Source organism: Lolium perenne, chromosome 2 (genome assembly GCF_019359855.2).
Source record: "Lolium perenne isolate Kyuss_39 chromosome 2, Kyuss_2.0, whole genome shotgun sequence".
NCBI lineage: Eukaryota > Viridiplantae > Streptophyta > Magnoliopsida > Poales > Poaceae > Lolium > Lolium perenne.
Genome location: NC_067245.2, coordinates 118,046,894 through 118,067,896, shown reverse-complemented (window position 1 = coordinate 118,067,896; position 21,003 = coordinate 118,046,894). Strand labels below are relative to the sequence as shown.

Here is a 21,003-nt window from a genome sequence, read left to right as displayed (position 1 = left end):
GCGCGGCAAGGGTCCAGGAGGCGCGACAGTGGGACACGAAAGGCGCGCGGCGGCGGGGACCCAGGAGGCGCGCGGCGGCGGAGACCCAGTAGGCGCGACGGCTGGATCGAGGAGGCGCGCGGCGGCATGGACCCAGTAGGCGCGCGGCGGGCAGGTGGGCTAGGGTTGCGCGCTGGGGGCGGAGACGGAGATGGGGGCGGTGCGGGTGAGTGGTGGGGAGCTACGGCCGGGAAAGGAGGTGGGCGGTGGGATGAGGCTGCCGCCGGGGAAGAAGGTGGGGCGGGATTTGGGCCGGCCGCCGGGAAGAAGGCGGGCGGGATTTGGGGCCGGGCGGCGCGATTACCTGTCGATAAGGAAGAAACTAGGGGACGTTCACGCGAAGTGCACATTGGCGTCGGTGGGTTCTCTCAGGCCGAACAGCAAGTTGTTGGTGGTTCGGCTCGGTCAGGAAAAGGGGGTTCGAGAATAGTCCTGCTCTATATATATACTAGCATGTAATGGCGCGCCGGCACGCCGCGCCCAGGTGGTAGCTGCGTGTTGAAAAGGTGGTACATTGTACTTGTGAGGCTAGTATAAAGGAATTATTATAACATGGAGAAACTGAACATAGGAGGGAAACCTTTTCTTGGCTAACTTGAGTAGCTGACTCTTGCCATTTCGTCTTTTTTGCTTACTATTGTCGAGATCGTATCAGGATACGGTGGATATAGTTGTTGAAAAAATATCCCAAAATTTCAATGGTTGTGTGTTTGCTTACCTCTCCTGACCTATATCAGTTGCTTCTATGGTGTTCTTGGTGGGCCTACTCTCAAGGTTTTCGTTGCCAGCTAGTAGGTCTATCACATCTTCAGATGATATCCACTTGTATGAGCTAGAGCTAAGAAAAAGTATTCATTGTTCATAGTGAGTCATACACAACTTAGCAAGTCAGGTTTTAGCCCATGATTAAATGACAGGAGGATGACTGAACCATACTTAGCTTAGTACATCATAGCTTAACCGCATGGATCATGAATCACTACATCTATGAACGATAGCACACCATAGTAATGGGGCAATAGAAAAGCTATTAGTCAATCTCCTACCATGATCGTGGGAGAAATGTTTAGTGCATACACACGAATAAAATCGGGAAAAGCAAGGCAAGAGGTAAATATACATAGACCATGGGTTACTAAGTGAATTAGTTAAAACAGTTAGAAATAATTAAGGATATATGAGACAAAGGATAGTCTTCACTACATTGGTTACAGCCACACATGGCAACACGATGTACAAAAAGAAAACTATTGAGAAAACTATTGACGATGGCATAACATGGAATCAACTGTTATTAAAAAACACATATAGTGTAGCAGTTATCTAATCTAAGCTGAATAGATCATGTCTGGAAATACACCAGCTGCCGTAGGTAGCTTAAGCACCGCACGTTTGCAACTGTCATTTGCAGCAATCTGCGACTGATTTCCTGAGCATGATCCCCGCTCCAGCAATGGATTCCAAATTATCAATCTTTGTTCTATGCATTCCCTAGAAAATTGCATCAGCATGCCCAAATGCCTCCTGAAAACAGAGGAGCAGCAAACTAATCGTTGGACTACACAGCATACATACATTAGAAAGCATAACTCAAATGAACATACATTTATGTGCACGGTGCAGTCAGTCAAATAATGTGCAGAGTGCAGTCAGTCAAGTATTTCTTGATATGTACCTTTTCCTATCTCCAGTACTTCTTGATATATACCTTTTCCTGTCTCCAGGTCGGTGCAACCGTCCCCATCCATTACATCAAGGCTGATTGCCTATGCGGGCTGTTGCTACCAAGTTGAAAATACCTCCAGCTACCCTCTCTAAGATGCAGCCAACGCTGTATGACCAAGAGAGTATGAGAAACGACGAAACCCAGCCGTGAATCAGTGATGCAAATTAGTTTAAGAGTTGGCCACAAAGTTCAACTTTTATGTATGCCGGTATAGAGGAAAAGATCTCATCTATCCAAAAGATTAGTGGATTCATTCATTAGGATCGAGAATGAGCTAATTAAGGAATTAGTAGGATATCGAGAAGGAAAGAAATTGTCAAGGTCTAGGCCCCAGGACAAAGAAATAGGACATGCTTGTCAAGTTCACTTCTTGCGAAGCCGTTGCGCTTCCGTACACGCGCATACGTTTTCTTGCTGGGGCGGACACGGATTTCTCTCTAAAGGCGAAGACTCTGAAGTGGGCGAAGACTCGGCCCAGCGGGCGAACATGCCGGCTCCGGCTCCGCGCACCTGCTGACACCTTTCGAAGCACTTTCACGTGTGAACCGAAGTCGTCTTGCCCCTTCCTTTCTCAAAAAAGTAAAATAAGCTCTTTCGATTAGATACTTTTTTCTTTTTTTAGTAAAATGGGTATTTGCTTCTGCAATTCCAATTATATCAATACTTTATTTTATTTACTCCTATTTATTTACTTACTGATGCTTTACTTGTGCTTTGTGTATTGCCAATCAACTATTTCCGTGAAACCAATAACCCAAGTATTGCAACATTTTCATTAGCTTGGCCAGGCTTGTCAATTGATAACTCTTCCATTCATTCAAATTCGACTGAAAAAATCAAGATTACTCAACCAAGCTTATTGTACGTAAGCAAGATCAAAAATAATCTTGTCTAAATGGTACAAACACTCCTTACCATTCCATCTATACATGCATCTATTGGTCATGCTCATGTTGTATCAATGCATAAATTTCTTGTACCTTTTTTCAAAATATTTAACTTAGAGAACAGAAAATAACAATCCAACAATAAAAAAACCCCAACAAAGTTACCAGTCCTAAATACTTATGCTAGTATCAGAAAGACAGTCAGAAGTTCCAAGTGTATCTAACCCTATTGAAAGACAGGTTTGTGTTATGATGTACTTATAAAAAATAATCTGTACGACAATAAACTTGCTTCTTCTATATTAATCCATGTTTGCATAATGCACACCACCAATATTGTACTGCAATCATCTTGATGTGACTGACCCATTAGCTTTCTTGAATTTTAGCATTTGTGTCCTCTAGGTTACTACTGATTTGTTACTAATAGTGGCATGAATGGAAATTGGACATACCTTATTTTGTGAAAATGATGGGCATATCTTGTTACTAAAATCTGATGTGTCCAGTTGGGTCATTAGACTCCAAACTTTCCGTGGCTGCCTAGCAAATGCCTGGCAGTACTGAGAATTGTTAGGTTCACGCTCAGTAGTGTAGCTTCATGTTGTCTCCCAATGATCAAAAAATTGTTCAACAACTTCGGTTCATGTCGCCGTGGAGCTTAGTAGTCTGGCTTCATGTTGTCGTGGGATGATAAAGATTGCTGGTAAAGATTCAGGTCAATACCATCAAAGTTTGTGCCTACGTGTGCTTGTAGAATTGCCTACCAGAAATGAAAATGAAATTAATATAGCATTATTCCAATGTACCAGACAAACCGATTGTGAAACGACGAAGAGGGAGGAATGCAAATGAACTGGTATGGAAACTTGTGTCTCTTAGGTGTTGAGTGTCGACCTCGGCCTCGCTATGCCATCTAACGACAACCGCAAAGTCGAGATCATTTATAGAAAATAGATAGAAAATGAAACGATCACAAGATCCTAGCCATGTTTATGCTAAGCAGAAGAACTATAAACCTTTGACTTTGAGAAGTACATTTTCAGGTAGAAGAGGTAGCATGTGTAACTAAATAATCGATTTCCCTCAAGATATATGTATCTTAGTATTTAAACCATGTGTCATCCCCTTTTCATTGGCTTCAAAACTCCCAAGCTATATATTCCTCGCAGTCTATGTTATTCTGCAGACTAAACTGCGGGGAGAATGTTCATGTCACTTTTAATCTTGCTGGACAGAGAAAAAAATTATAATAGGAAGGCAAGATCAAATAAGTTATTACAAAACTAAATCTATATCTGCAATACCTATCTAGATGACCCGATCATACATCTGCAGTTTCTAAACAGAAAACATTACATGCAGCTTGGTCTAACACATGCAAAATAAGAGATGACTTAATTACAGCTGAATGGTATCACACTGTTAACTTACTATTCATGTCCATGTACATTTCCCAAATAGTTGTTTGTTTCTAAAATAAATAAAAATGGAAATGATGTGTAGTATTTAGTATTTACTTACATGTTGCCATTAAAAAAACAGCTGGAACAAAAAAATCATTTTTTTTCAAACAGAAATTTCCTTAGAGGAGTATTGGAAAACAGTAGTAAGAACACAACAATGAAAGAATACCTTGAGAACATAAATTCAGTTGTTACTCTTACCGGATGATCACACCACTTTGAAAAACATTATGTAATACACACAAGGAATCTTTGCATAATAGGAAGATAATACCAAATCAGCCTCAGATGCGAAAATTTTGTAATCAGGATGACTGAACATGCCAAAAGACAGTACCTTTGAGTTATAAGATGAATCTGAAATAAGAAATATTTTCATTCAAGACAAATAATGACCTGATTTATTACAAAATAACTCTAATATGCATTATAACGCCCATACAAATTCTTGTTCATGCTTGCAACCAATTACTTATGGGTAAACACTTTGAAGAAGCATAAACTCTATTTCTGGAGGAGCATGTAACTCCATTTCTTGTATTATAAAAACAAACTTTCAGTTCCAAATAAATATTCGAAATACAAGAATCTCCTTACAACTCCCAACACCATTGGATATATGAATCCAAGTAGTTTATGTAAATACGGAGGCGGACAATTGAGTACTGTCAATTTACCAAAAGGTCAGGCCAGCCAATTAGATTGCAGATCGACAAATTGCTCTAACTCTTAACAGTGTGCATACTTGCAGCTATGCCTCCAAAATCAAAAGAAACATACGAACTCAATCCGAATGATATCGACCTGCCAACCAATAAAAAGAGTCTAAACTATAGCCAACCAGCATCATATTAACTTGTCTGAATCATGGAATGAAGAAGTAGAAATATTGGCAATGCCTAATCCAACAGACCAATAACACAATGAGGTGCATGTCAAAAACATGCAGCACATAAGTTCCATTCTACATCTAGAAAGCAAGAAATGATGATCTAACAATAGTAACACCTAGTGCACACTGCCATCTCTTTGTTCAACCAACATTTGGTCACACCACCAATGTGATCTCTCATTATATCACAAAGTCAACCAGTAATATTCCAACCCCGAACATGTACAATGATAACATTTCAATTCATACCGACAAAATCTAAAGGCTCTGGCATTCACCTAAATCTGAATATATACTTCCTCCCAGCACAAGATCAAAATTAAATTCCCATCTTTGGCCCCTATTTTCCCCGCTCAAAGCAACTATTGACAACCTGTAAGGGCTGGAGTTGGAGCAACTCACCGTAGTCCATGACAGAAAATGTGGCGCGGTGGCCTCCGATGGCGAGGAGACCTATGTATGCAAAGGCACCTCAATCGCAGGCGGGACATGAGGAGCTACAAACTGAACAAAACGACCATGGCCTCGCCCACAACCTGGAGGCGTATCATGCTGAACAGGCACTTCTGGAAGGGCTGGACATCACGAACGTGAGACACGGCAACATCAACATCTTGTGAATCGTGACGGTGGAGGAGGTGACACAGAAGGAGGCGACCACCACCACGCACACTCATATGACTGCAGACTGCCTACATCAAGCAAAAGAATCCACAATAAGACAACAAACAAACCCCAAAGTCGTGCACCAACGAATTAAGAAGAATATACCAGAAGCGATTATGACGCTATGGAGCGAAGAATAAGGTCCATGCAGCGCCGCCATCGAGTGAAGTAGCACGCCGGCGGAGATATGACGGCACAGATAAACCAGGGCGAACCACCTTGCTGTCTGGCATGGCTTCGTGGCCCAATAGGCGGTGACACGGCGTGCCGGCCGCAGGGCCAAAACTGGCGCCGCAGTGCATCCGTAGGCAACGAACACGATGAAGAAAATGTGGAGGCGCCTCCATCTCACGGACGATGACTTGGGAGCGAGTCACCCATCGCAGGGGCGGGCCGAGCTGCCCATTCTTCTCCAGCTCGTCGGCGAGCGAGCCGCCTTGGGCGGGAGGGAGAGAAGGGGGTCCAACTCCTCCTCTGCGCTGCCATCCACCTCGAGAGGGAGGGAGAGGAGGAGGTCCTGATCCTCCTCCATGCCGCCATCCACCTCGGGAGGGAGGGAGAGGAGGGGGGCCAACTCCTCCTCCGCGTCGCCATAGGTCTCCGAAGGGAGAGGGTCGCGTGCTGCTCCTCTTCCGCGCCCCCAGCCACCTCGGGAGGGAGAGGGCCGCGTGCAGCTGCTCCTCCGTGCCTCCAGCCGGCTTAGGAGGGAGAGGTCCTCCCCATCGCCAGCCAATTTGAGAGGGAGAGGAGGGGCATGCCGGCGGCACAGTGGCCAGGAGGAAGAGGAGGGCGGCAGCAATGAGGATTGGGGGAGAAGATGAGAGAGAATAAGCTAGAGGGGATTAGAAAATAATCCAGCGGTGGAGATGTTCGATTTCTCACGGCCGCTTCGACCGATTGTGCAGACCATTAAAGCTACTGAATCATGTCAGCGCCGCTGTCTTTAAAACGGAGCTATGGTTACATCGGGGCAGTCCACCACCAACAGGCTAAGAAAGATACCAGGCAAAAGTACACATGTTGCAATACCACCTAGCTGACCACTTAACACTATAGGCACCAAACTGTACACACAAAAGAATTATCAAAAACCAATCTAACAATAGAACACACGTGTTACCACCACGCTAAATCTTAAGAAGGCCCAAAATTATGAGAAAAATCGAAGTTGATCAGCTTTAGTATAGTAGCTATATATATATATATATATATATATATATATATATATATATATATATATATATATATATATATATATATATATATATATATATATATATAACGGTATATATATATATTCTGCAACCGGTTGCAGAATAATATTCTGAGCACCGACTTGTACTTTTCTGGACACAAGGTTGTACTTCCCGGATAACAGGGTTCAACTTTCTGTCGAACTTACCTGAACTTCCCGTTTTCTTCAGAGGTACTGATTATAACTCGAGTTTCTCAATCATTTGTCGGAACTATGCAAATGATATACCGTTGGATAGATAATGAAAAACCGCAACTTTTTAATGTTCACACTTTTCACAGATTTTGCACGGTTTAAATTTAATTTTTAAAATACGAAAACGCTTCTATATGGCCAGAAAACAAACTTTTAGTTCAATTTTCGAATCGCTTATCGAAACTGTGCAAATGATATACCGTTGGAAAGATAATGAAATTGCGCAACTTTTTCATGTTTTAAGTTTTTTCAAAATCCTCACAGCTTTTTAACAATTTTGAAAATACCGAAATTCGGACGTACTCAAAAACGAGCGGACAGTAATTTGGATGAAAATTTTCAACCGTTTGTCGGAATGATGCAAATGATATGGCGTTCGAAAGCTATGGACTAGGTGCAACTTTCTTATTCGAATTATTTTCTCTAATTCCTTACAGTTTAAGAGAATAACTCGAATTACTCTCCGCCCGGTTTATGTGATGGGCACCAAATGATTTCCCCGCGATTTCCATTCGGAATATTTAAACAATGGAAATGATATATTGTTGGAAAGCTGTCAAAATGGCGCATCTTTTTTGTGTTTACCATTTTTGCCAAATCTGAACGGTTTCAAACTAATTTTAGAAGTTTTAAAATCATGTTTCCGGTATATTTTGTGGGATAACGGTTTGAATTTGATGGCTTAGATCCATTTATTTGTTGTAAATGTTGTAGGTAATGAAATTAGACATATAATCTTTCATATAAAGCTTTTGGTGACAATGATTGAAGTGGTTGGTGATCAAATCGATGAGATTTGGACAATAGATTTCCGCCACGTAAAAACAGAGCGTTGAACTTCTCTCGACATGAACTTGTACTTATCGGGAAATACGGTTGTACTTCTTTGTGCAGTTTCATGAAAGTATTCAGTCAAATAGAGCTATAATTTTCACCACAAAAAATGCTTAGCACAACCACGCGCATCTGAACTTCCCGTGACATGTCCTTGTACTTCCTGGCCTTCGTGGTTGTACTTCCTGGAAATGTTTTGATGCTAGTGCGTTTTACAAAAACTAGCATGTGTGCTTCGAAAAGATAATTTTAGATTGTCCCTATAATCTATTTAAGAGATTATGCTTCCTGGATCCTAATATTTGAACTTCACAACGTTGATATGTGAACTTATGTGGGCGTATTTTATTGATGTAATTACCGCTTGTACTTCCTGTTGTCTCCGCCTGTACTTCTCGGAATCACTGCTCGTACTTCCTCGCAGATGATAGGATTATTTTGTTTTTTCTACATTTGGACTTTATCGGGTTTCTTGTACTTCCTATATTAAGTGGGTGAACTGCTCATGTCGAATGGTTGTACTTCTCATTGTCAAGTATATGAACTTCCTCATAGGTGATGGGATTTTCTTTTGTACATTTGGATTTTGTTGGTCTTCTTGCACTTCCTATATTCATTGGGTGTACTGCTCATGTTGAATGGTTGTACTTCTCAGCATCAATTCGGTTGTACTTCTCGGTGCGGCTTCACGAAACTATTCACGAAAACCGATAAATTTTTATTTGAACATTTGTACTTCCCGTAGTTACCGTGTGTACTTCCTGTATTCAGCGCTTCTACTTTTCGGAATCACTTCTTGTACTTCCCACAAATGACTGGATTTTTTTATTTTCTATACATTTGGATTTTGTCGATTTTCTTGTCCTTCCAATATTCAGTTGGTGTAGTGCTCTCGTCGAATAGGTTTAGTTTTCAACGTCAAGTATTTGAACTTCCTCCCGGATGACGGGATTTTTTTTCTAAATTTGGATTTTGCCAGTTTTCTTGTACTTCCTATACTAAGTGGTTGTACTGCTCGTGTTGACTTGTTGTACTTCTCATCGTCAAGTATATAAACTTCTACGCATGTGACATGATTATTTTATTTTTTTGTACATTTGGATGTTGTAAGTTTTCTTGTATTTCCAATATTAAGTGGGTGTACTGCTCGCGTTGAATGGTTGTAATTCTAGCATCAACTATTTGAACTTCCTCACGAATGACGGCATTTTTGTTGTTTTTTGTACATTTGGATTTTATCTGTGTTTTTACTTCCTACTCGTATCGAACGTTTGTACTTCTCATCATCGATTATTTGAACTTCCTCACGGATGATGGGATTATTTTACTTTTCACTTCCCAAACCGACGTTTTGTACTTCCCATAGTCACCGCTTGTACTTCCCATGAGGTAAAAAAAATAGATGATTTTTTATTATTTTTATGTGCCACGAGGCGGATCGTGTATTTACCAAAACTAATTGAGCGTACGTCCCGATGTTTGACTTGTGTACTTCAAGAAAATTATTTTTTACTATTTTATGTGTAGTCTGAATAGAGAACTTCCTGGTGTTGTTGTGTGTACTTCCCGGTAGACATTTAAATTACCTTTTCTTGTTTTCTCTAAACTGAATTGTACTTGTCAAGATCGTAGTTTTGAACTTCCAAACATTGAGGGTGCATCGACTTTGGGCTGGGTCGACGCTAGGACAGTCGACACGACGCCACTCCGCCAGCCAGATGAAGGGAAATGTGGACTTTCCAAAACCGTTCCATTTTTTCCATAGCGAATTGATTTATTTCAAATGATTTTATTTATTTGTTGCACTTCACGGGATTTTTTCCACTTTCAAACTTGACATGTGTACTTCATGACTTTACTACTTCTACTTCTAGCTTGACAATTGTTTTGGTGGATTTTTCTTTTTCTTGTATTTCTCGTAGATTTTATTCTTTCATACTATTGTTGCATTTCGTCCAATTTCACTTTAGAAATCAAAGGCCTATACGGCGGCCAAATGAGAGGCGGTGACAGATTAACCTTGTAATCGGTTCAGAATTAGGTTTAATCATGGAACGCGAATATTGTTGGCATGTATATCTTGTACACTAGTCGCATAGACTTACATACGATACAACGTAAAATATATATAGAACAAAAGCTAAAACATGAATGACCAACATCTAGACCCGTCGCTGCTACAAAGTAAAATTCTTTTAGCACTGGTCATTAATCTAGTAAAAAATTCACTACACGGAGCTGAAGTATTTGGTAAGATCATTTCACCTAAATCCTAGAATTTTGGAAGAAAACTCTAATACAGAGGTGGGAGCAATAGTATTTCCATGGCCGACACCTTGTGATGCTTTACGTTCAGTTCAAAGGCTTCTGATTTCTGCTTACTCATTTACCGATTTACGGCCAAGGTAGGATTGGTCGCATCTTCGACGCTGTCGCTTTGTCGAGCAAGGTGACATCCTAAACGCATACTAGGGTGCTTGCAGCTGCAACACACTTTACCAGCACAAAGGAACGAAAAAACCAATAAGGGTAGAAACAAGAGATGTTGCTACCTAGGAGTACCAGGTCGGCGGCAAGAGAAGCAGGCTGACGATCGCTAGACATGGGCACATCAGCCGTGTGACAGATGGGATTTGATTCACAACACAACGTTATCAAGCTCAAGCTAGACACATGTTTTAAACTGAAACTAGTACCCTTCATTCAAGTATTGCAGCAACAACAAATCAATCCAAACAAGCAAGTCAGAACACAGCCAATGAGCTTTTCTTTTGCAACATGTTATAGCAGCAGGAGGTGGAAATTCAGTGTATTGCTGCGACAAGGCGCTCGTCGTGGTTCAGCAAAGCTTTACCCAGGGCAGCAGCCTTGTGCATCCTCCTGTTGGCTCCGCACTCCAGCTGCTAGAGGACATCCTCTGGCTGGCTCGTCGGCATGTACCAGTTACCTGTTGGCTTCCATCAGCTAGCTGCTGCGACTGCATGTCAAGCTCTATGGCATCACAGGGAAGTTCAAATCAACAACTGTCAGAAATATAACACTATATCACAGCGAAGTTCAGGTACAAAAAATTCAGAAGTGCATATATAATATAAAAGAAACTACATAATGATCAAACAAAGTACAGAACCATGTTCATTAAAAGTACAGAGGGATGTTGGTCAGCAGTTTAGGTCGATGCAGATCTGAACTGAGCTAACAAGAAAAAAAGTACTCCATAGAAGAAAATGACGGTGGCCATCGAGAGAAAGGCAGAGCGCTGGGCAGAGTGGGAAGCGCATCACCGGTGGGGACATGGTCTGGCAAATTTGAATTTCACTATATGTTCAGAAGACATGTTGAATTAATAAGTTAATGAACCAGAAAGGTTGAACCTATAATGAATTGATCTGGCTCTCCTTTTCTCCATGTCTACACAAACACATGCGAGCAATCGAAAATTCCCAATGGATGGTTGATGTCTGTAGCTTCTACCGTTCTACTTCTACAGTTTTAAAGGCATACAACAGTAATCTAATCTTTGGATATAAGACAACAACAAATACTCCTTATCTCCGCTCATACTGATCTACTAAGCAAGATCAAAATTAAATTATAGATGAGTTAAAATACCCTTTTCCTTGTCTCCTCAACGCCACTCATACTGATCTCGTGGCCGGCCGGCCTTGCAGCTGTGGATCACAACTCGCTGCTCCCTTTTCAGTTCTCACCATCATAGTTTATTTTAGGGAATTATCTCTGTCATAGGATATCAAATTGTCTGCGTCGTCAGCCGCCAAATGCAGCAGAAACGAAGCATCGAAGGGATGCGTTCTGTCGCTGGTAAGTGGTAACTACGTCGCTGCCATCCTAGCCCCTTTCTCTTCCATGATGGGCTTTACTGCTTGGTTTTAGCCTTCTGGCCCCCCTTAGCTCCGTCGCTGCTCCCCTCTGCTACTACATCCAGTACCTGTCCATCCAGGACAAGGATTTCTACCGTGGCTGCACCAAATGACTGAGAGAAGGACGCCTCCACATTAATCTTCAGTCTTCCTTCTTGCAAGCGCACCAAGAAACATGTAGAATCAAAGGAGAAGAGTGGACGATTTCTGATCTATTTTCCTTGTACTTCCAAGGGAAGCCACTTGCACTGCTGCTGGGCAATATTATGGGAACAGGAGCATCACCTAGCAGCATAACTGCAGAAGCAGGCTCAAATAGAGAGAAAAGCAGTAGCTGCTACGCACGAGAGCACAACAAATTAAGAGCAGCAGGCGGGCGACCTACTCGATAAGATGCAGCTGACAATCACGGCCTGGGAGTTGTGCTGCGTGGACGTGGCGGCGGCATTGCCGGAGAAAGTGCATAGGCCGCATAGGGAAGCAGGGGAGCCGCCGGCCATGGGGAAGAAGGAGCCGCCGTAGGGAAGAAAGGAGACCACTGGTCACGGGGAAGAAGGGGACCTGCCGGTCGCGGGGAAGAAGAGATGACCTCCTACCGGCCGCGCGCGAGGACCACAAGGTGGTGGTGGCGCGACCCTTCAGGCGGCAGCTCGCAAGCCTCAAGTCGACGGCCCGGGGATCCTCGAGGCGGTGGTGAGCGGCTCCGCGCGAAGACCTCCAATCGGCGGCGGCGCGGACCTTCAAGCGGCAGCGCGTGAGCCTCAGATCGACAGACGCGCACGGGTGGAGGGTCCGCGGCATCGGTTGCAGGTGCGGGCGACGACGGTGGGTGGTGTGGCGGGGAGGCGACGGCGGCGACTTGCCTGCGGGGTGGGGGGGGGAGGGTTGGGAGGCGGGAGCCTGGCCGCCGGGGGGAGCGTGGGAGGCCGGCGGTGGATAGTGTGGAGGTTGGGGACGAGCGGGTGGGGCGTGCGACTAGTTTTTTCTTTATTTCGGGTTTCCGATGGAATCGCGTCATATAGGGGCTGCGGTGCTCAGAATATTATTCTGAGCACCGGTTTCAGAATAGTGCTACCCTATATATATATATATATATATATATATATATATATATATATATATATATATAGGGTAGCACTATTCTGAAACCGGCGCACGCCGCCGGTGACCATGCGAGCCGCCGGCCACCTACCCCGCGCACCGCCGGACACTACCTCCGCGCGTCGCCGGCCCCATCCCCCACGTCGCCGGCCCCATCCCCGCGCATCGCCGGGCCCTTGTCCGTCGGCCCCCCCAGCTCCCTAGTGGCTCGCGGCCACCCTTGCTCCACGCGCTTCCCAGCTCCGGCGCCCTCCTACTTCACCGGGATCCCGTGCCGAACCCCACCGCCGCTGTCCCCGGAATCCCGCGCCGGACAACGCCCCGATTCCCCACCACTCGTCCTCTCCCCGCCCATCTCCCAGCCTGAGGCACCAGGCCCCGCCACCGGCCATCCCTCCGGAAGCCAGAGCGGCTGCGCGGCTTCCTCCCTACCACGTGCGAGTCCGCCGCCGCCGCCCGTTCGTGCGCTTGCGCTGCCGGCCTCCATTCTCCGCTGCACTGGCGCCAACACTCCGTTGTACACCCTGCATCACACGCCTGCGGCAAGCCCCGGATCCGCGAAGGATATTGCCCGGGCATCATCGACGAGGCCGCCCAGCTTCTGTGTTGTCTGAATTTGTTCAGTTTCTTGCTAGGCAGTACATCTAAGCTGAGGAGAAAAGCTCAATCGCACCCGACAGGAAGTGCGAGTGGCATGTATTAGATTATGGAGAGGGCACAAATTCAAGGAACTAAGTATTTAGTCCGCTGATTGATTGGATTGGCTTTTTCTTATTTTCTGTACATCAGCATGTGTGTATAGAAGTGCAATTCTTCAGAGTACGATGAGTTACTGAAAGTTGGCGACCATATACTTTTGTTGCGACCAGCAACGGAGTTCTTTATATTTCTAGGCTGAATGTGTGTATATAGAATAAGTGCACATGTATTACACATGTTTGTAGTCTCGGAAGTTCAACTGTTCATGTCACATGTCCGAATCCTCTACTGATTTTGCTTCCCGCCCCTGCAACTCGGTGTGAAAAGTTAACAGTAACACTACTATGAAAAGCAGCAGGAGCAAGAGTAGCCGCATATAAGGAACTGAACATGCTGTTTGTTTTGGTATTTTATCTTACCTTTTTGGATTATCATTGCTGAAAGCCTCAAGTTCTCATCTCTGCTGTTCAGACAGTTGAAAAAACAAGTGCACAGAGAATAAAGAAGACAAGAACAAATGACACCACCATCTATGAAAAATAGATAGTGCACGCTAAAAAAGTTTGATTTAGAACCTGATCACGGTGGTGTGTTCTGGATTTGCTAGTGCTACTAGTGTATGTAAAAATGAATGATCGGTTGAATATGCAATTTGATTGTATTTGTATATGTATGTATATGAATGAATTTGACAGTGTATATGTCTTGATGAGCGCAGCGTGTAGCCGCGCCACCTTTGCACCCTATGGGCCGCCGATGGCAAAAACTTTACGCGCACATAGGGTGCAAAGGTGTAAAGTTTTCTGGCCATATAGAAGTTGCTAGGCGCGTTTTCCCATTTTCACAATTCCGCCAAATGGTAGAGAAACTCAAAGGTAATTAGTAGCTCTGAAGAAACAGGTAGTTCAAGTAAGTTCCGACAGAAAGGTCAACCCTGTTATCCGGGAAGTTCAACCGTTCGACACAAGCAGTACAAGCACCTATTATAGAAAGTACAAGTAAACAGACAAAATCCAAATGTAAAAAAACTAAATAATCCCATCACGCAAGAGGAAATTCAAATAGTTGGCGGAGAGAAGTACAACCATTCGACAAACAACAATACACCCACTTAATATAGGAAGTACACGAAATTGACATAATTCTAATGTAGGAAAAACAAAATAATCCCGTCATTCGTGAGGAAGTACAAGGAGTTATTCCGAGAAGTACAAGCGGAGACTACATAAAGTACAAGTAGTAATTACAGGAACTGCAAATTGTATAAAGAAAATACTCACACATAAGTTCACATATCAATGTTGGAAAGTTCAAATGTTAAGATCCAGGAAGTGCAAAATCTCTTAAATAGAGGCTAGGGAAAATCTTAAACTATCATTCCGAAACACATGTTTAATTATTGTAAAATACACTAATACCGAAACATTTTCGGAAGTACAACCGCGAGAGCCAAGAAGTACAAGGACATGTCGTGAGAAGTTCAGATGCGCGTGGTTGTGCTGCACATTTTGTGTGGTGAAAATTATAGCTCTATTTTACTGAACACTTTCATGAAACCGCACAAAGAAGTACAACCGCATTTCCCGGTAAGTACAAGTTCACGTCAAGGGAAGTTCAATGCTCTGTTTTTACGGGGCGGAAATCTATTGTCCACATCTCATCGATTTGATCACCAACCGCTTCAATCATTGTCACCAAAAGCTTTATATGGTAGAATATATGTCTAATTTCATTAACTACAACATTTTACAACAAATAAATAGATCTAATCCATCAAATTCAAACCGTTATCCCACAAAATATATCGGAAACATGATTTCAAAACTTCTAAAATTAGTTTTAAACCGTTCGAATTTGAAAAAAATGGTAGATACAAAAAAGATGCACCATTTTGACACCTTTCCAACCGTATATCATTTCCATTGTTTAAATATACTGAATGGAAATCGAGGGGAAATCATTCGGTGCCCGTCACATAAAACATGCGGACAGTAATTCGAGTTATTCTCTTAAACTATAAGGAATTAGAGAAAACACTTTGAATAAGAAAGTTGCGCCTAGTCCATAGCTTTCCAACGCCATATCATTTGCATCATTCCGACATACGGTTGAAACAAATCATCCAAATTACTGTCCGCTCTTTTTTTAGTACGTCCGAATTTGGGTATTTTTAAAATTGTTCAAAAACTGTGAGGATTTAGAAAAAACATAAAACATGAAAAAGTTGCGCAATTTCATTATCTATCCAACGGTATATCATTTGCACAGTTTAGATAAGCGATTCAAAAATCGAACTAAAAGTTCGTTTTCTGGCCATATAGAAGGGTTTTCGTATTTTCAAAATTAAATTTAAACCGTGCAAAATCTGTGAAAAGTGTGAACATAAAAAAGTTGCGGTTTTTCATTATCTATCCAACGGTATATCATTTGCATAGTTCCGACAAATGGTTGAGAAACTCAAGGTATAATCAGTACCTTTGAAGAAAATGGGAAGTTCAGGTAAGTTCGACAGAAAGTTGAACCCTGTTATCCGGAAAGTACAACCTTGTGTCCAGGAAAGTACAAGTCGGTGCTCAGAATATTATTCTGCAACTGGTTGCAGAATAGTGCTGGTGTATATATATATATATATATATATATATATATATATATATATATACTAGTAAATATGCCCGTGCGTTGCAACGGTTGAAACTAACGGATATATGCTAAACTATCTTGGAACCATTACCCTATGCACAATACCATTTGCTTTTCTATGTATCTACAATTACTATTACAAAAATCTCATATTTCCCTCAGATTTTGATTCCATATCATTTAGATTTTGATTCCATATCATTTGAATTATCGTAGGTTTCACCTAATGTAGCTCACATGTTCTGGCAGTCAACCTCTATGAGAAATATGCATATGCACTATGTGTTGCAACTGTCTAATTTTTATTAAATATTTTTAGTAGATGGAGTATTTTTCTACAAGGTGCGGATATCAATAATTAGGGTTGTTTTCTTATCAACTCATGCTACCGTCAATAATGACACATCTTTTTTTGCGGTTGACCCACCATCTGAATAGTTTTGGAAGGTACATTTGTCTACTTTCGGCTGGATTTTGTCTTCAATTTTTTTCTGCGAAAAATCCACCAATTTAAATAATCATTTATAGTACTATAAATAAATTTAAAAGTAATAAAACATTAGTAGGTATTTGGACCACTTAGCGATTACGATAGACATGAGCTAGAGGCACAGCCTTTCCCCAAAAAAAAATGATAGAGGCACAACCTGCTCGCCGCTCCGTCACCATCGCCGAAGTGTGGCAAACCTTGTCTAGTAAAGTTTGTTGTAATAGATAAACATGATTTTCTTTTTAACTTATGTATATACCCTTGTCGAACTTGTGGATCATTTGCCCTTGTGGCTTTGTCAATGTACTTCCACCACTACTGAACATTTGCACCCAAAACATTGATACGGAATAATTTTGACAGAGTAAATACCAAACTGAACTTCAGTTAAAGTTGTGCTTTATTTCTCATCTACACGTTTAGTTTTGATCCAATCATCAGCGCATACGCATCTAGTTGATCTAGAGCCGGCTAAAGCATCAACCTGATTAGTAGGCGCGGGTTTGCAAGCGCGCTTCTCGGGGATAGAAGCAGCATCAACACCGCGGTGGAACTTAAATGGATAGTGGCAGAAGAAACAATTACTGTAGGATATTGGCCTAGTGGGAAGACGACGGTAGGAGTTCTTGCCAATGGACGAACCGGCCAAAGCCAAGAGTTTTCGACCGGCTGAGCGGGCAGAAATCGGGGAGGTACGCAGCCATGGAGGCAGGGCTCGCCGGAGATTTTGGGAGAGAGGCAGGCGGCGACGATTGTGGAGCTGAGCGCGAGGGGCAGCGGGCGGTCCATCTCAGGAGAAAATCGAAACAGCCTGTGCAGGCCTCGTTCCCAACCACCCAGACGCGCCTCCCGATTGGATCCACGGCTCAGCTCCGCATCTCTGCGGGCGCTCCTCTTTCGTCGCTGGCAGGTCCCCCGCGCATCTGAGTTTCCCTCGCGCCGCTGGCCGCCCGGACGACGTACCGCTATTGACACGCCGGCATCTCTGCCAATTGCCTCTGCCCCGTTTCCTGTAGCACCCACGCCGGCAGCTCTCTCAGTGCGCCTCCGCCATCGAAAGCCTTGCGGGGTGCGGCCTAGAGGCGCCACAACCCACGGGTGGCGGATCGGCGTCGTGCCGCGCTGCCAGACGTTCTCTGCTCAGAGAGCCGGCCGGGGATGGGCGCAGCTGGTCCGAGCGGAATCTGGCCTCTAGCATGCCCCTGCTTTTTCGTCGCCCGACCTCAGTTTGGGTCAACGCGCTTTTGCGCCATCGGCGTTTTTGGGAAAAGAACAAAGTCGTTCCACCGAGCGAACCATTTTATTTTAACTAAGCGGTGGCAGCTGATGTAATTTACATGAAAATTAAGGGTGATAAAAAACGGACGAACAAGAAGCCTTATTTTCTTTATTATTAGGTATATAGATATAGATATAGATATATATAGAGCTGAACTATTCTCGAACCCCCCTTAAGAGTGGTTCTAGAATAGCTATTCTAGAACCCCCCCCTCCCCCCCTAATCCCGCTCGGCCAACTCTCCCCGTCCGAACCGAACTCCCCACCTCCCCCACCGATAACGATTCGTGTAGGAACCGAACTCCCCACCTCCGTCTCATAAAAATATCGCGCCCCCGCCCCGCCTCGAGCGGAGATCATCCAGCTCCGCACCTCGACCTCCTACCTCGTCGGCGCGGGCGAGCGAGCGGCGGCGGGAGCCGACGCGCGGGAGCCCACGACGGACACGTACCTGGTCGGCGCGAGGTAGCAAGCGGCGGCGGGAGCCGACGCGAGGAAGCCCGCGCGGACGCGAAGACAATCAAGCATCCCTACCTGGTCGGCGCGGGCGAGCGAGCGGCGGCGGGAGCCGACGCGAGGGAGCCCGCGACGGAGGCGAACGGCGGCGGTAGCTGACGGAAAGAGCCAGCGGCGGAGAACGGCGAGATCCAGCCTCCTTACAGGCAGTAATGGCTCCAATTCGACGCAGATCGGCAGAGCATCCTCCAAATTCAAGCCAGCCAAGCTCCACAAGCCAGCCAAGCTCCAGAAAGAGGCCAGCAGAGGATGAGGTAACAAAAAAAACAGGAAGTTCACATGATTCACTTGCTGATATTGGAAGTTCACCTCCACTGGATTTACCTATTGGAAGTTCACCTCCACTGAAGTTCACATGCAGAGTCTATTGTAGGAAAGAAAGAAAACAATTCATCACACAGTTTCCTCTTTTTTATATGTCTTTTACTGGGAAGTTCTTAAAACCAGTTTCATGGAGTTCACTTCAGTTATAAATAAATTAAAACAGCAAAATGAAAAAAATAAGTATGCAGGTTAGCATTTATGCAGGAAGTTCATATTAAACTGTGTGGCAATTAACTTTACTTGTTTTAGTTTTTTGAAGACATCAGACAAAGTTTTTATGTATAAAAGTTCTAGTCCCAATGTTCAAGAAGTTCACATGTTAAAAAACTTACCAGGTTCTGCTACTGCCGGGCAAAGAATCTGGAACAGGCAGTGACGACGAAATAATCAGCTGGTCAGGCCCTAAAAAGCCTCCAATGACTCCCATATGCTGTGATGAGCCAGTTTCATTTATCCAGCCAGTGTTCCGCAATCCCAAGAGAAAGACAAATGCTGCTGCCATTGAAAGGAATTTCAATCAGAAAATCCAAGAACAAGATGACATGGATAACAACAAGAGGAAGCGGGATACCACAACATCAACAGATGATGATGAGGATATTATGTGTTGGTCAGGCCCACCGAAAAAACCCCGTTCTCCAATAAAGTGCACTGAGGAGATATTTGCTAGTAATGCAACGTTCCGTCAGCCACGAAAACGGCAATCTACAAGTACATCTAACACAACCACAGCTGGAAGCAACGATGTGAACAGGGACAGTGGGCAAAAGTCGTCTTCTAGCAGTGATGCTTCTGAACAGCAACGCAGTTATGGGGATGGTCAAAGTGACAACATACACCAAGATCGTCGAGGCACTCAATCAAGTCATATGCCGCCTCGAGATCCACTCTGCCATGTACCAAAAGTCACACCGCCATGCCCCATAATACCAGATGATAGAGCCACCCCTACAGAGCTGCGAACATACACACACGTAAGTTCAATTTATATTTTCCTGATAAAAATTTCACTCTTACACACATTTATTTAGACAAATTTGCATGGAAGTTCACATGCTATATCTTTAGAAAAAACAGTTGATATGATTTGGAAAGTTCGTGAACCCTGTAACCCTGATAAAAGTTCAGCTGATTTTTAGGAAGTTCACATGCTCTGTTTATTATATGAAATGTATAGTTGATATGTTCTCGAAATTCATGTGCAACAGTTTTTCTGTGAAAAAAAGTTCAGATGACTTTAAGAAGTCCATGTTCTTATTTTTATTAAATTTTAGGAAGTTCACTTGACCTATTTCCTGAAGTTAACATACAATAACATATGTAAAAACAAAAAAAATGCAATAACAAAACCGTGGCAATTTGCAGGCTGCAGATCTTGATCCGGACCTGATACCATCCATTGGTCAAGAATTTAGCACATTCAAAGACGCATATGTATTTTACAATACATATGCAAAGCACACAGGGTTTGGGATAAGGAAAGGACAGCACAACAAGAGCAGGCGTTACTTGAGATGTGTACGAGAAGGTGCACACCGCCAAGTGTCAACGAGGAAGACCGACAGCGTGACAAGATGACCAAAAGAACTGGGTGCAAGGCCTTTATGAGATTGAAAGAGAGGAGTGATGGTACCTGCATTGTCAAGGACATTACACTTCAGCACAACCATACCCTGCTGTTAAGCCCATCAATGCTAGTTTTCATGCGTTCTCACAAAAAGGTGGATCCAGCATTGAAGGGGTTGGTAAAAGACCTTCACTTCAGCAATATAAAACATGTAAACATAATGGGCCTGCTTACAAGGCTGCATGGTGGCCGTGATAAGATTGGCCGCCACAACAGAGACATACTAAACATGTAAGTACTCCCCCCCACCCCCCTCCTTTATATATAAAATGAAAACTTACATGAAAAACAGGGGAAAAGAAAAAAGCAAAACAAAAAAAGAAAAATAACAACAAATTTCTTTTTGCAGGAAAGCAGAAAACACGAGGAAGGAGTCCATGAATGAGGTGCAGAATATGTTCAAATTCTTTGAAGACATGAAGAAGGAGAATGAAAATTTCTTCTATGACTAGAAGGTTGATGACGAAAACAGACTGGAAAATGTTTT

General features: G+C 43.4%; 2 long non-coding RNA genes across 3 annotated transcripts; both read right to left on the bottom strand.

The window, feature by feature from the left end:
• Positions 1 to 1,196: 1,196 nt before the first annotated feature.
• LOC127333554 (uncharacterized) lies at positions 1,197 to 6,523 on the bottom strand. 2 transcript variants are annotated; one of them, XR_007871330.2, is made up of 4 exons: positions 5,782 to 6,523; positions 2,462 to 5,702; positions 1,715 to 1,870; positions 1,197 to 1,563 (listed from the first exon to the last, which is right to left on the bottom strand). It is a non-coding gene; the product is annotated as an uncharacterized lncRNA (long non-coding RNA). The 2 variants fall into 2 exon arrangements; XR_011751867.1 differs by having other exon boundaries at positions 3,108 to 5,702.
• A 4,040-nt stretch (positions 6,524 to 10,563) lies between these two features.
• On the bottom strand, positions 10,564 to 12,834 carry LOC127333555 (uncharacterized). The gene is made up of 2 exons (XR_007871333.2): positions 11,573 to 12,834; positions 10,564 to 10,951 (listed from the first exon to the last, which is right to left on the bottom strand). It is a non-coding gene; the product is annotated as an uncharacterized lncRNA (long non-coding RNA).
• Positions 12,835 to 21,003: the final 8,169 nt, after the last annotated feature.